The sequence below is a fragment of the Drosophila virilis genome, unplaced genomic scaffold (assembly GCF_030788295.1).
Source record: "Drosophila virilis strain 15010-1051.87 unplaced genomic scaffold, Dvir_AGI_RSII-ME tig00001625, whole genome shotgun sequence".
NCBI classification, from domain to species: Eukaryota; Metazoa; Arthropoda; class Insecta; order Diptera; family Drosophilidae; genus Drosophila; species Drosophila virilis.
The window spans coordinates 337057-353051 of record NW_027212850.1 but is presented as its reverse complement, the minus strand read 5'-3'; the positions used below and the strand labels follow the sequence as shown (position 1 = coordinate 353051).

Below are 15995 nucleotides of genomic sequence, written 5' to 3'. Positions count from 1 at the left end.
ATTTTGTTATGTCTGTAGTGTTGGAGTTAGGGGTATAGTGTGGGGGCATATTGTATGTGGATTTGGCTGTCGTGTCGGCTAGCTCGTTTCCTTCAATGCCACAGTGGCCAGGTATCCAAAGGAGTTTTATTGTAGGGGCAGTTTTTGTGAGGATGGATCTAATGGTTATGGAATATAAGTTGTTGTTGTTGATGTTCCGGACGGATTTTTAAAGGATGCGAGGTAGTCAGAACAAACTATGTAGTTGCCCGGTTTTTTTTGAATTAGTTTTATTGCGTCTAGAATTGCTAGTGTTTCGGCTGAGAGGACTGATGAGTAGTGGGGTAGAATGCATCTTTTTAGGATTTCATTTTCGGTGGTGATGGCAAAAGTGGCTGTGCTATTTTGCAAAGAGCCATCTGTGTATATGAATGTATGGTCGTTGTATTTGTCTTGGAGTTCCAGAAATTGTTGTCTGTATACGGTTGGCGGTGTGTTGGATTTGCTAAATTTTTGTAGTGTAGTGTTGATAAGGGAGGGGGGAAATGTCCATTGGGGGGTGGTTGTTTTGTTAGGAAAAGGGAGGTAGGGAATGTTGTGTTGTTTGCATGAGAGGATGATTTTTTCTAGTGTTGACGTTCACTTGCTTCTTTTTTGGGTCGCGTATTGTTTAATGTATTTGTAAATTGGTGAGTTTGAACTGTGTAGTAGTGTTTTGAATGTTTTAGATGTGGTAAGGTCTCTTTTTTATCTATTGTGGGTACGTTTGTTTCAAAAAGCAGGTTGGGGATGGGGGTTGAGCGAAGTGCTCCCAGTGAAATTCGAATTGCGGCGTTAAATAAAGTTTTGAGTTTGTTGAGGGTTGATTTAGGTGCGTGGCCATAGATAAAAAGTGCGAGGTCTTTTTTTGAGATTATGGTTGATTTAGTTATATTTAAAAGCGTGTGTGTGTGTGTTGCAGCTTAGTTTCGGGCTTGATAGGCATTTAATTATGTTAAGTTTGTTGTTTAAGGCCGGCTGAATTTGTTTTATGTGTGAGTCCCATCTGTATTTATTGTTTATTGTTAGTCCTAAGATTTTTAGGTTGGAGACTGAGGGAATTGGGGTATTATTGCATGAAATGTTGCATGTGCAGTTCTGCTTTCGGCAAATGTGTAGGTGTTGGCATTTTTCTAGGGAAAGTGAGGCTCCTGAGTATGAACACCATTCGTGAATTTTTGAGAAAAGGCTGTTGAGGTTGTACGTTTGGTTTTTTTTGTCTATTGAGGGGAATACTAAGGAAAAAGTGGTCGGCATAGGCACTGAATTGTATTTCTTTTTGTAGGCTGATGATATTTCAACGCTCTATCTATATGTCAGGCCAACAATTTTAAATTATATTCTAACTTTGTACATTCCGGGTTCAATTTACCCTTAAAAATCATTTTACGAATTATGCTTTTAATAAACTTATAGTAGTTCTTCTATGATTCGTCACTTTTTCTTAAGTTGCCATGTTTAAATTAAATGAAAAATCGAAGCTATTACTTATATACTTATATGAATCTAACGTCTTTATTAGCGCATTAAATCTAACTTTTTTATGGGCCTTTCATTTTAGATGTTTTTTCCTTGGCATAGTTCAACGATGGTAGCAATTGATTGGCCGACGGCTAAAGTGATTTTCTTTTTATTATAAATTTGATTTACTCGAGAGCCACAAAAATTGTTACACTATTGCCGCTTTAGTTTATTTTATTCATTTGTTTTTACTTTGAAAGCGTCCAAGCGTCCGAGGCGTTATGAAAATTATAGGCATTTATACAAACAAGAAACCAAATTGTTGCTAACTTTCAATGAAAAAGATTTTGGGCGCTTAGTGCTCGTGTGTTTCTTGTAATATGACAACTGAACAACTAAAAATTCTTAAGGCTGGATTCAGCTACGCTGGTGAAAGGAATGGAATCCACTTCCAGACTGAATAGCTTACTTTTTGAATTGCTATTCCAAAGGGGAAAGCATTAACAGTTTCAATATAAAACAAATAAGAGGTTCTAGTCGGGAGCTCCCAACTAGAGAATACCCTGAACCCTCTTATTCCAACGCCAAATAAATTTAAAAAAATTCCTTGGCAGGATTTTAACTCGGAACTGACCGCATGACTTGCTGTCGACACTACGCAACAGCTACACCAGCAAAAAAAAAAAAAAAACTTTCCCCGATAGGGCTCAACTAGCGACAGACCGCGCCACCTGTTATGCCTCTACTCAGCAGCCACACCAATAATTAAGTACTTATAAAAAAAAGGATCTAAAATAGCATTACAGAAAAAAGTCGCAATTACCATGCTGTTAGAATACGATAGAATGTGAAGCAGACGCGCATGAATGTGTGTGTGTACATGTATGCGAAATTCTTGAAGCTGCTGCCTCATCCAATTGCGCAGTTGCATATAACTTAGGTTTTTTCTTAACCGATCTTTATGAAATTTTCTACAGTATATCTTATTGTACCATAGAATATTTGTGTATTCTGAAAAAGTCAATTGCATTTAAATTGTAGCTTAAATTGGTTGGCAATAAAAGTCGTGTTATTAACTTGACTAACTAGCTCTGTCGATATCGATTCTTATCGATTGCTTGGAAACGGAGTAAGTTATTGATTATCTGAAGCAAACTTGATCTACGCACGCACTAGGAGTACTTACGTCTAGCTCTAGCTCTTATAGGCTCTGAGATCCTTGCGTTCATACATACGGACAGACAGACAGACGGACAGTCAGACGGACATGGTTAGATCGACTCGGCTATTGATGCTGATCAAGAATATATATATTTTATGGGGTCGGAGATGCTTCCTTCTGCCTTGTTTTGATTCTATCATACACTTATCCTCTACAACATTCTCGTCTATAAGAAGATTTGAACGCTATGTAACTTTGGTGTTCGGCCAGTCCATTGCATCTGAATTGAAACCCACAACACCCATTGCGACATATACTAACAGTTAATGATATGGACGTTCGTTCTCTTAAGTATAATATTATTCTTAATAAACGGCTTTTAAGGTTGCCTTATGCACCATTTGTTTGTCGCTTATTACATCCGCCAGGTTTTTGTCAATATAAACTAGTTTAAATTTGTTATGTTGTGAAGCTTACATTATTATTATTTATTAGGTTGTTGGCCTGAGAGGAGGGGGCCGCGTCGCCTAAAAAAGTCAATGGGTAACCGAAGTTGGGGGTGGAGTATCTGGCCAAATGTCCTTCTTCTTAATCTTCTGATGGGGCGGGCACCTTGGAGAGTAGCAGCGAGCCTGTTGGCGTGTGTGGCTAGCCGGTTATTATAAGGGGCGCAATGGGTACTGATTTGGTCTTCAACCCAGGGAACCAGCAGTTCTCTGTGGAGGACGGTGTTGCGCGCGTAATATGGTGCATCTGCCAACCGGCGGAGAGCCTTGCTTTGAAGGGTTTGGAGGCTCTTCCTCTTGCAGGAGTAGCCAAGCCTCCGATCTGTTTGGCGTATCGCCAGATGGGTGCCACAACTTGTAAGTAGACAAGTCGTTTGCTTGCAAGCGAAAGTTAGCTGCGTGGGTTGAGCAGCCAATTTAGCTTGGACAGTTTTTTCCGGCAGCGTTGCACAACACATTACATAGATACCATCGCTAATGAGGCAAAAGATGTGCTTGGATTCAATAAACGATGGTCTAAACGGCTTAACGATCCTTTTATAACGAAAATTATGTTCATCTCTCTGAATGATTTAAAGTGTTTTGTTGCGTAAGTGGGTGGTTAAAGATGCTTAAATATGTGTTGTTTGGTCAACAGAATATAAAGCCCATGAGGCAACTTGCTCAAGCATGTTTTGCTAGGTTGTCGGGAGATTCGATGTGTGTTGGCGCCGTTGGTTGTGTAAATCGCCCGAAGAATACACTCCAACTGAGACCTTTTTCGAAATCATTGTACTAAGGAAGTTTTAAACTCTTGAAAGGTTTTGTTGCATTTGATTTTGTTGGTCGCCTTGAAATACAAATCAAATTAAAACTGTTCCAAATTCTTACTCGAATTTTTTTTTTGTTTACTTTAACCTTACTTTTACTTATTTTTCTTTTTAATTTGTATCCTAGTGTATTATAATGGTGATGACTTCCCTCTCAGTTAAAGTCATGATTCATCGCAAGTGTGATGGATTCCTTCTTTGGAATCTTTGGATTGGTATTTATTTGTGAAAATGTATTTATGTCTTAAGATCTGCATGCTGTCAAGCTATTGTCGTTGACGGTGTCTCATTTCGGTTCTCTGTGGCAACATCAACCTCCTGCTGTATGCTAATGTTGTGTCTAGACAACAACGGGAGCAACGATAATAATCTTACAGATTATCTTATAGATTAATAATCTTACATTTGCAACTTAAGGCAACAAGTTGTTGTATGAGAAAAGGGGGTTGGCGGTACTACCTTCATAGCCTCACATCACAGGGCGTTGATAAACCAAAATCACCGATATTCGAGAGGAAAGTGAATTTAAGGACATCATCGATAAATTAAGATAAGATACGATTAATCAATAGGACTTATGAAAACCACCATAAAATTTATCCACTCATTGACATGGTCACTTATATAGAAAGACCGTGAGTAATAGTACAAAAGTGCAATCAACTTTATAGTATTTATAACAAATAAGAGTCTAATCGGGTACTCCCGACTAGGGCATAGACTAAGCCCTCGTTCGCATTAGAAAAAAATAAAAATAAATTTAAAAAAAGAATGTCCTCGACCTCACGCCTTGCCGCCGCCACTACAAAACATTCACACCAATAGCAGCACAGAAAAGAATGTAATGAATGTGTTTTTGTACATGTACATGTACATGTTGTAATAGTGTAATAAATAGTAATGATTTATTTTTTTAAGTTCTTGGTGGTTTGCCTCTTTTTCACCACAACGCCTTCTTTATTCCGCGGCTGTAGATAGACTGCCTCACACTTCATCTCGGCAGCCTTTCTTATTGATATTTATTTCATTATCGATATATACTTATGATGCTGTTATTCTTAACATAGATAGCTACACTATAATAACATAACTAGGGCTACACATGACGATCTTATCCTATTACAACTCGTCCATTCTGTCAAAGAGAGCTCCTGATCTCTGTATTTTATATGTATACCTATCTTAATAACTCTTTAATGCGTATTTACTATTTTCGAATCCAATGCTTAAAGTTTTGGCTATTCCAGACACCAACATACGGGTTGCGAGATAATTGAAAGATTGAAAGATAATCACCTATTATTTAGTCACCATTATATTTTAATGATACTTTCTTCTTTTTATTAATGCGCTCCTCATTTCTGACTTGAGCTTTTTTTTCACATGTTTCCCCACTCTTTCTAATATTTTCCAAATTTTTTGTATCGAAACTGTTCACCTGTGTTAACTCTTCTAATTTTTCGTTTAATTCATCACAAATTTTTCCTTTCTGTTGTAATCCGAATAACATTTCGTTTGGTAAATATCTTTATACTTTTGTGTTGTGTGTTGATTATTGCATATTCAACCTCTTCCACAATAACATCCAAATGTAATCCCTTTTCTGATTCCGCCATTTTTGCAATCATCGGACCCAGATCCCTATTTAATCTTTCCATCTGCCCATTTGCTTGCGGGCATCCAGTTGCTTTTTTAATATGTGTTGCTCCCTCATTATTTAAAAATTCCTCAAAATCCTTTGCAGTAAAACAACTTCCTCTATCCGATATAATTAACTTAGGTCGGCAATAAGCTCTGAAATAATCCTTTAATGCACTAATCGCTTCTTTCGAACTTGTTGTCTTTGCTGTGTATAGTCTAACAAATTTGGAAAATCCGTCAACCACCGCAAATATATATTTATAAGCTCTTCCTGCATTAATTGGTCCGTAATGGTCTATATGGACCATCTCCCATGGTTTGTTTCCTTTCGGTATGCTATGTAGTAGTCCTTTACTCTTGCCCGACTTGGGGGCGAAAGCAATGCATTTTAAACAATTTCCTATATGTTTTATTGCTTTTTCCTTCATATGTGGGAACGAAAAACTCTTTCCAATAGCATTAATCATCTTATCTCTTCCTGCATGTCCCAACTCATCATGATATTTGTAAAGGACATGTTCTTCCATATCCGTTGGTACATAAAAAACTAATCTGCTATCATTTGTCTTACTGTATATGACCCCATTTCTCATTTCAAATAGCTTATGCTCTTCTTTTAACAGCTTCCTAATATCCACTAGTTTTTCATCTTTGCCTTGGCAAATAACCAAATTATCCTCAAAACTATTTGATTCAATAACTAAAATATCCTCATAACATCTGCTTAACGTATGTTGCATTTGTTTACCCGATTTATGCACTAATTCAAAATCATAATTTTGTAGCTCTAGCGCCCATCTAGCAATTCTCGGATTTAAATCTATTTTGTTAATCGTTAAAGTTAAAGAGTTGCAATCTGTCATTATTTTAAATCGTCTTGCCTGCAGATATATACGAAATCTACGTAATGCATAAATTATAGCTACCGTTTCTAACTCAAAACTATGATATTTAGACTCAATCTGTCTTGTTCTTTTAGAAAAATAAAAAACCGGATGTAACTTTCTATCTTCTTTCTTTTGAAATAATACCGCCCCAAATCCCAATTCACTACCATCACAATGTTGTTCTATTTCTTCTTTGTAATTATATATTAATAGTACTGGCGCCTCTAACAATTTGTCTTTTAACATATTGAAACACTTAAGCTCCTCTTCTCCAAACTTGAATTTCTTATATTTTTTAAATAAATCATATAAGGGCTTACCTAATATAGAAAAGTCAAGAATAAACCTCCTGAAGTAGGAGAATAACCCCAAGAAACTTTGCACTCCCTGATTTTTGTTTGGTATTGGAAAGGATTTTACCGCTTCTAATCCTTTTTCATTTGCCCTTATGCCCTACTATCCACTTAAAGTACTAAATATTCAACGCTGCTTTTAAAAAATTCCCACTTGTCTAATTACAATTCTAGTTTGTTTTGAACCAGTCTTATAAAAGCTTCCTTTAAAGTCTCCATGTGTTCCTTTGAGTTTCCACTTTCGATGATAATATCATCCATATAAACAATTCCTTTATTATCTCTTATAATATCACAAAATATGTTATAAACAAATCTCTGAAATACAAGCGGCGCAGTTTTCAATCCCATTGGCATCCTAAGAAATACCCATTTGAAAATACCCATTTTGTAGGTCCAACTTTGTAAAAACTGTTTTTCCGCATAGCCTATCTAACTAATCATCGATCAATTGTAGCGCGTAGTTGTCATATAATTTTGTTCAGTCTTCTAAAATCAATATATAGTCTCATGTCTCCCGTTTTTTTTCTTCACTAGTACTATAGGCGATGCATACTCTGAACAACTAGGCCTAATAATTCCATCTTTCATGTAATCGTCCAATACTTTGTCATTTTCTAATCGTATGCTTAGCTCATGTCTTATTTTTGGCTGATTTGGCCTTATCGCTTTAGCATAAGTATTCTCTAATAAATTTTCAAATTCACACTTTATGCTATAATCAATGTCTTCACTTAACATATATGTATTTTCTGTTTTATTAAATTTCCCTTTCAAAATTCTCTTCCAACACTCCAATCCCAGTGATTTCACTATTCGCTGGAGCTTCATTAACATGATTATTATTATTTTCTGCATCGTTTCCTTTATCTTCTATAATCACTTTTTCAATCCCGGTTTGATATGACTAATTTCCTTACCCCTCCATCACTATCTCATCACCAATAGTTTCGATACTAATCACTTCCTTGCTTACTATTTCATCAGTAATTATTTTATTACTAACTATCTCATCCCAAACAACTTTATCACTAAGAGTTTTGGTACTTACAGTTTTATCACTACCTATTTCATCACTAACAATTTCGTTACCAACTATTTCATCATTACCAATTTTATCATTGAAAAATATATCTTCATTTTGCTAGTATTTGGTAACTTCATCATCCACTTCATTTTCTTCTTTCGTGTAGCTTGTAGCTTTGTTATCATTTTTAACATTATTCTGATAATCAACTTTATCCACATTCACATTTTTCAATGTTCTTAAATCAATATTCAAATCAAAAGCTTCCATAAAATCTCTGCCAAGCACAGCGTCATACCTCATAGATTCATTTGCCACAATTATAACATTAAAATAAACATTTATTAACTTTTTCTTTATATAACATAAGATTTTTCCAAGATTTCTTAGTTTACGTCCATTTAATCCTACATACGAGCTTGCATCTGGCATACGCTTAATTGCTAATGGTAGAAACTTTTCCTTTAAAAATGAAATAAGGCTGCCAGAGCCTATGAGGCATTCTGCAATTATTGATTTCTTAAATGAGTTACTAAAAGGAATTCTTAAGTATCTTACATATTTGTTTTCCATAACAGACTTCCTATTTGGACATCCTGCTATTAGGTGATCCTTTGAACCGCACGCATTGCAAGATCCTGGCTCCCGTTTAGGCTTTAAACAATCTTTATCCCAATAGCCCTTGGCATTGCAATTGTAGCAACGTTGTTGTTTGTCCGCATGTGTTTCCTGTGCAGCTTGTTTCACTACAGTGTTTCGTGTCCGTTTAATTGGCCATTTTATAGATGCAAACGCACGTAAAATTTGAGCCGGATTGGTAAAACAATGCATACTATCTTGAATGCGCAAGTTTTCGCAACGTATGCCTCGAATAATACCCTCCATTAACTCCTCTACATCAATATTAATGTCCTGTGCCTGTGCCTCCAATATGTTTTTTTCGCTAAAGTATGTGGTGAACACCTCATTTGGTTTCCAAGCCCGATCCTCAAACTTCTGTCGTAGTTCCGACTTTGAAAATCCTCCACCGAACGCCAAAACCAATTGGTTTAGCATCTGGTCAATCGGAGCAATGATGTGCATGGAGCCACTTCAAAGCAACACTTTTCAATTTACTTGTACAAAGCAAGTGCTATTGCATCTCATTTAGCTTGTAGATTTTGGCCACATTGGAGAATTGCATTTCCCATTTACGCACCTCACCTTCTCCAGTAAATTCTAATAAAATTTCTTTGGCCAAATTCATCACTCCAGTTTCAATGCAAGCATTTAAATTGTGTCCGGCCGCTCCAGCGTGGCCAGCTGTAGCAGCGCTGCCAACTGTAACCGCGTGATCAGCTACACCAGCGTTGCCTGTCGACCGTGGTCTTTCTTCAGTGTGACCGTCTTCTAGCTGCAACAAATCGCCGACATCACTTTCCTGCTCCTAACCGATCTTAATGAAATTTTCAACAGTATATCTTATTTTACTATAGAATATATGTATATTCTCAAAAGTCAATTGCTTTAAAATTATGGCGCATACTGACGCGCAGTACAAATTGGATAGCGGGGAGGTGGCGATAGCTATAAAATATACTTGATATATATATATATATATATATATATATATATAGATATATATATATATAATATTATAGAAGATACTTGTCAAGTTTGGTGGCTCTAGCTCTAAAGACCTAAGAGATTTTCTCAGAAACTCTTATTGCACAAGCCATGAAAATTGATATACGACGACGGTAAGTATGTTGCATTTGTACAGAAACTATTTTCTTTCAACTTCAGAGAATAGAGATTTTTTTTAATCTGACAATTTGTTATTATTTATTTGTTTGGTTCTCTTAGCCAACTGTGGGCAAACCAGCGAGGCTACTGGTGGGCAGCGTATAATTTTAAGAGCAGCGTTGACATATCCTGTCCAATGACGATTGCGTTTCCTAGGCATAGCCGCTTGGTAGGAGTATGTCTTGTTAGTGTTGCCACAGCGAACCTAGCTATCATAGAGCTCTCTGGGGAATCTGCGCATTAGTTCAGAGACCCCAGACTCTATCCACAGGTAAGACACCCAAGATCTGCGTTTCGAAAATTTTTCTTCTTTGACCTAGAGTTTTGGAATCCAGGACTGTGATCGTATTAGATGTATCATCAGCTGATTACCTTCATGCAAGGATATCCGTTAAGTGAACGCAATCAAGAGGCGTGAATAATATAAAATATTGGATGTTCCTCATCGCAGCTGTTTGCTTTGGGTATCCTGGGATGGCCTGGATAAGGATTTCTTGTGTATAATATATCTCCCTGCTGTCAATTTCGTTTGATGACGGAAGTATTGCAACGCTTGGCGAAATGTACGCCATCACTTGCAAGGCTCGGTATAACTTGGAGAAGCGTTCGAAAAAGGGGATTGAGTAAGTCGTATTTGCGAGGTTTACTTTAATTTCTTTAATCGTATGTTGCAGGGGTTTTAATGGAATGTGCCATTAGTTTTGATGTAGAAGTAACAATTCTGGCCCGTAACACCACAGCTCGTTGTTACCTTGTTCGTGTGGTGGGCGCCTCTGCTTGCTCAGCTGGATTGTACGCGGATATACATAGGCCCATTAGCTGGCATTGGTGGCCTGAGTAATTTATTTGATACAAACATAGTTTATTCTTATGAAGCCAGGCTTGCAAAAATGTGTAATCTTTCGAATAGATTGACTCACAGCCAGCGGCAGGTAACTGGGGAATGAGTTATTAGGAAGACAAAGGAATGAAATTATTAATAAAGTAAAGAAATTTAAACTAGAAAGTAATTGAAAATCACCGACCCGGTGGTGGAAAATGTATAGCATGTCAGTAAGATGGTCAGTAAGATCCCGAAAGTGTCCTGAAAGCAACTATTTTATTAGAGGTAGAGAAAGTTCGGTGGAGAAAATGTGATGCAAACTGTTGTAATTTTTACATAACACGCGAAAAGAGTTGTCTATAACGTAGTCTGTTGTGCAGGTAGGTAGGAATAAGGGGCAGTAATTCCTGGTCTACACGGAACAGAGCATTGAAGACGACCTTACGGACTACCGATTGTAATACGATTAAAGATCATAAAAATACACTTTGGACAATTTAGATGCAATTTAATGGCCAAAAAGATATTTGTATATAATAGAATAAGCTTCACATATTCCGCATACGGAAGTACCCAGGCATGTGACTACTTTGTGGAACACCAGAAGTAACATGAACCTATTTAGAGGTAGTCAGCCTTAGCATTACTCTTTGGGTCCTACATATTAAACGTAAGAAGAAATCCAATTCAAAAGAGACGTTGGGGGGGGGGGGGGGGGGGGGGGGGGGGGCAACCTAATCGGTCAAGTTGAAGAAGTAATAGATCATGGTGCACTGAGTGAAACGCCTTATTGAAGTCAGTGTAAATGACATCAGTTTTTATTTTAGAAAGGAAAGCATCATCTACCAAGAAAGGAAGTTCTAGCAAATTGGTTGTAGTTGACCGATTTTTTAGAATCCATGTTGGGAGACTAGTGTCTAGAAACTACTGATTTGCACTAAGGCTGCAAATTCGAAGTTATTATTTCTTCAAATAATTTAGGGATAGCGGACAGTTTTGCCATGCTTCTGTTATATTGTATTGCAGACTTTTCACCCAAACAGATGGAAAGACAGAAGATGCAAGGGATAGATTAAAAAGCTTTAGCCTTAGAATTCCACTCTTTGAGTAGACAACTAGGAATATTGCCAGGCCCAGGAGAGTAAGAATATTTTAAAATTAAAAGCTTAAAGGAGAGACGAATGGGAAATAAAAGGAGCAGGTATACAACTATAGAAAGTAATAGTAATAGACAGAATAGGTTGATTTGAAAAAATTAGAAAAGAGATTAGTAGAATCAGAGTCAGTGCTAACTTTTTCCATCCTGATAGAATAATAAGAATTTAATGATTAACGCATCAAGCTCACAAAATATAAAATATATATATAAATATGTCTCAGATTTTGGACAAATTGTGTTTTGCATCGAAAAAGATAATTCTCATAACACTGAGATTACATCAGAAAGAAGTCCGACTTGGGTATGATATATTTAGCCAAGTCTAAACTAGAACCAGACTTATTAAGCTTTTTGAAATATTTTGATTTTATATTTTAATACCCTGAACCCATTAAAAATGGGTTTTAATGGTGAACCCATTAAAAATGGCTATAAAGGTATATTGTATTTGTGCAAAATCCGAATGTATGTAACAGGCAGAAGGCAGCATCTCCGACCCCATAAAGTATATATATTCTTCATCAGCACCAATAGCCGAGTCGATCTAGCCATGTCCGTCTGTCTGTCTGTCCGTCCGTCCGTCCGTCCGTCTGTCCGTATGTATGAACGCAAGGATCTCAGAACCTATAAGAGCTAGATACTTAAAATTTTAGATGTAGATGCTCCTAGTGCCTGCGCAAATCGAGTTTGTTTCCGATAATCGATATCCTGTTTTTTGGGCGATTTTGGTAAATAATAAGAGCTAGAGTCACCAAACATAACATATATCTTCTAAAATAGAATATATATATGTATTTAATGCTGAAAGAAGAGGGTTCAGGGTATCCCCTAGTCGGGAGCTCCCGACTAGAACCTCTTACTTGTTTATGGTATGGATGGTGCTAAAGCTAAAACACAAAAAAGCCAAAACTATCTCACGAAAAACTATTAGCGCAGATTATAATTCGTAAAAAAAAGTTACTGGAAAACGAAGCTTTATTATCTGCAATCTATATGGACCCACGGATTAATTTAATTCTAACAGCCAAAAATAAAAGTGAGCAAAACAAAATTAAAACAAAAAATTACACTTCGTGTTTTTGAACTAAAGCAAGTTAAACAAAACAAGTTTGGATATGTAAGCGTCTGGCAACCTCGACCCAAGACCATTCACAGCGAGTCGATAATGATGCGAAGCAAAGCAGAAAACTAATAAGGGAAGATGACAGACTATATTTAAGAATATAAGTTCATAAGCCAATCTTTGTTAAGCTAACGACATTCAACCATCATATCCTTTACCGATGTTTGTATAGCGAATATCACGCAGTCAACCTGACGATCTTACAGGTCAGAAGTGGGATATATGTATGCAGTGTTCGCCTAGACACATACACAAACTCATGCAGAGAAGAAACGCATAGGAGTCTTGATGAGACGTTTGCAGTGGGATATGTTCCCAAAGGTCTAAGCGACAACGGATACTGCAAGCTGAGATAGGCTTCCCGATCTTAGCGTCAGACTGTTTCGTAAATTGGAATACGTTTCCCCCAGCTTCTGTGTGTATAAGTAAAAATAGAAGCCCTGTATGTACGCATGTGTTGGAGAATTTCACAAGGGAATTTCATCATTCAATTACACAACTTGAGCTAACAGTGCGATTGCTGTTGCGAAGCAATTGACAGGGGAGTTGGCATCATTTTGTACGAGCACTTCGTAGACAAAAATTGAAAAGGAAAAACAAAATGAAGTTGGAAATATGCAAAGGATAGGAAATTGAAAAGTGAATAAGCTAAAATTTCTTTTGCGAGAGCGTGAGTTGTCGACAAGTGGCACACGGAATGAAATAATTCGACGATCACAGGAGCATGAAGGGTCAGAGGAGGTTCATGAAGCAGAAGAGGGAGGAACAATTTATCAGCTGCAAAATTAAATAAAAAGGTTAAGTGAGATAATGTCAGTTTATAAGCATGCAATGCGCTACCGCTAGTGGACAACTGCCGAATTCGCAACCAGCTATAAAAAACTTAATGCAAGATACAGAAAGCGAGGTAGATGATGAGAATTTACAAACCACAAACACACGGCAAGCGTCGGTCAAAGAAATTGCCAACACGTTGCCTGAGTTTGACCCGACAGATAAGGATGCCATTTCAGTCAATCAGTTCATTGATCGTGTCAACAAAGTGGTTGAGGCCTACCAGTGGGACGAAAAGTTTTTATTGTTCGCAATCTACACTCGACTGTGGTTTGACTCTTTGCCAATACTTCATACGACATGGAACAACTTTGCAGAAATCCACTGCACCATGGCTAAATCAAATAGACGTCTCAAAGAGGCAATAAATGAATATTGTTTTTGGTATGTCCGCCCCGAGAGTTCTATTTAACAATTGTGAGGCAACTGCGAGAAACGGCTGAGTCCTATTTTGCCGATCGGGTTAGACAATCTGAAGTCAAAGACAACCCAGATTTAAAGTCAGAGAAATATTCATAGTCAATAAAACCAAAGGCAACTGTTAAATGTTATAATTGCAACGAGGTTGGTCGCTTTACAAATCAGTGTCCAAAAGACCAGAAATCTCAACGCTGTACTACTTGCAACAAATTCCACCCGAGTAAAGTGTAAGACAGCTAAAGTAAATATAAATCGTCTTGGTGCTATAAATAGAGACAAATGGTTCTCTTAACAGATAATAGTCCAAAAACAAACGTGTGTAGCTTTTATATTTACAGGCAGTCAAGTAAGCCTTGTTCGCAAGTCTGTTGCTCAGTTTATTAATCGTCAAAAATGCTCATTTCATATAAGAGTAATTTGCGGTGGTACATGTATTCTTACTGAATTAACCATTGTGTATATAATGATTGACGGAACGATCTTTAAAGCCCAAGTTTACATCGCCGATGATGAGATCGTGCAGGAAGATTTCTTGTTGTACGTCATAAGCGAAGTGCATCTCACGTTTACCTTCGAAAATGGTCAAACGACTTTTGAGAGCAATCGAACAGTTCAAAATAAGGAACAAAAATGATTCCAAATTTGCTAAACTTCTTTCTGATTTTTAGCACGAAGCTGAATGCAAACATTATGTGACAAGTCCACTGTTGAGTTTTCAAGTGTCCTTGAAGGAATTGGCCGCACAAACGTCATACAAGCCAGAATAAGCCTTGAGGGAGGACTTATTGTTTCTCAAGCACAATACCGTAAACCTGAACCGAAGCGAGATATTGTCGCCGCCATTATTGAAGAACTCCTTCAAAAAGATATAATCGCCATGTCAACATCGGAGTACGCCAGTCCTATTGTACTTTTCAAAAAGCAGAATGGAAGTGATCGTCTATGCGTCGACTACCGTCGTCTCAAAAAACTCATTAAGAAGGAAAACTATCCAGTTCCCAATATCGAAGAGCGTTTACAAAAAGCCAAAGGATTTAAATATTTTTCATCGTTAGATTTAAATCACGGATATTAACAGATTGAAGTATACGGCATTCATTACAACAGATGGACTCTTAGAATTCAAACGCATGCCAAATTCGCCAGCTGTGTTTAACTGACTTATGGCAGAAATTCGAAAGCTCGTTTTTAACGGTGGGTATGTTGCACTATATGGATGACATTCTTATTAGAAGCAATTCATTAGACGAAATGTATGGAAAGCTTACACGTGTTTTAAAAGTTTTGAAATAAAGCGGCTTGACATAGAATATTGACAAATGTAAGTTATATAAGCAGACAATAACCTTTTTAGGACATCAGATAGATATAGACATAAGGACCATTGCCATCTCTTCGTACGCTGAGCCAAGCAACGTGACTGAAGTAAGAAAGTTTTTGGGTCTCAGTGGATATTTTCAAAAGTTTGTAGCATGGTATGCGATAAATTCTGAGCCGTTGCATATGCTACTACTTAAAATTCAGTAGCTTAAATGGGATCAACAACAGAAGGGTGTATTCAAAGTATTGAAACAATGTATCATATCAAAACCAGTGCTTGCAAGCTGTCGATGGATGCTGATCACGATCATACGGATTGTAGTTCCATAGCTCCAAAGCCAACTGAAAAACTTCTAAGAGTGAATGTCACTTTCATAGCTATGAACTTGAAGCATTAGCAGTCGTCGAATCTTTGGGGCGTTTAAGTATTACATTTACGGAAAACAGATCAGAGTAATTACTGATTGTAACACATCAAGAACGTCAAACGTGAAATACAGGATGGGGGTTGCGTGTTCAAGAGTTGGAAGTAATTCAGGCTCTAGGATGGAACATGTCGATGCCTTAAGCTGTGCTCCATAAGAAAATGCACGCGAGATGGAAACAGCCAGCTTGAAGATATGCAAAACAATCATCGGTAAGGCGGATTGGTTATTTTCTATATTAC

At 37.2% G+C, this 15995-nt stretch overlaps 1 long non-coding RNA gene across 1 annotated transcript in view; it reads left to right on the top strand.

Moving 5' to 3' along the window:
- The window catches only part of LOC116649992 (uncharacterized), a 35582-nt gene extending 24402 nt beyond the window's left edge, over positions 1 to 11180 (top strand). The window contains exons 2-4 of the long non-coding RNA XR_004302985.2: positions 9710 to 9920; positions 9985 to 10272; positions 10324 to 11180. This is a non-coding gene — a long non-coding RNA (uncharacterized lncRNA). The remainder of the gene's footprint in view (positions 1 to 9709; positions 9921 to 9984; positions 10273 to 10323) is intronic.
- The last annotated feature ends 4815 nt before the right edge of the window (positions 11181 to 15995 follow it).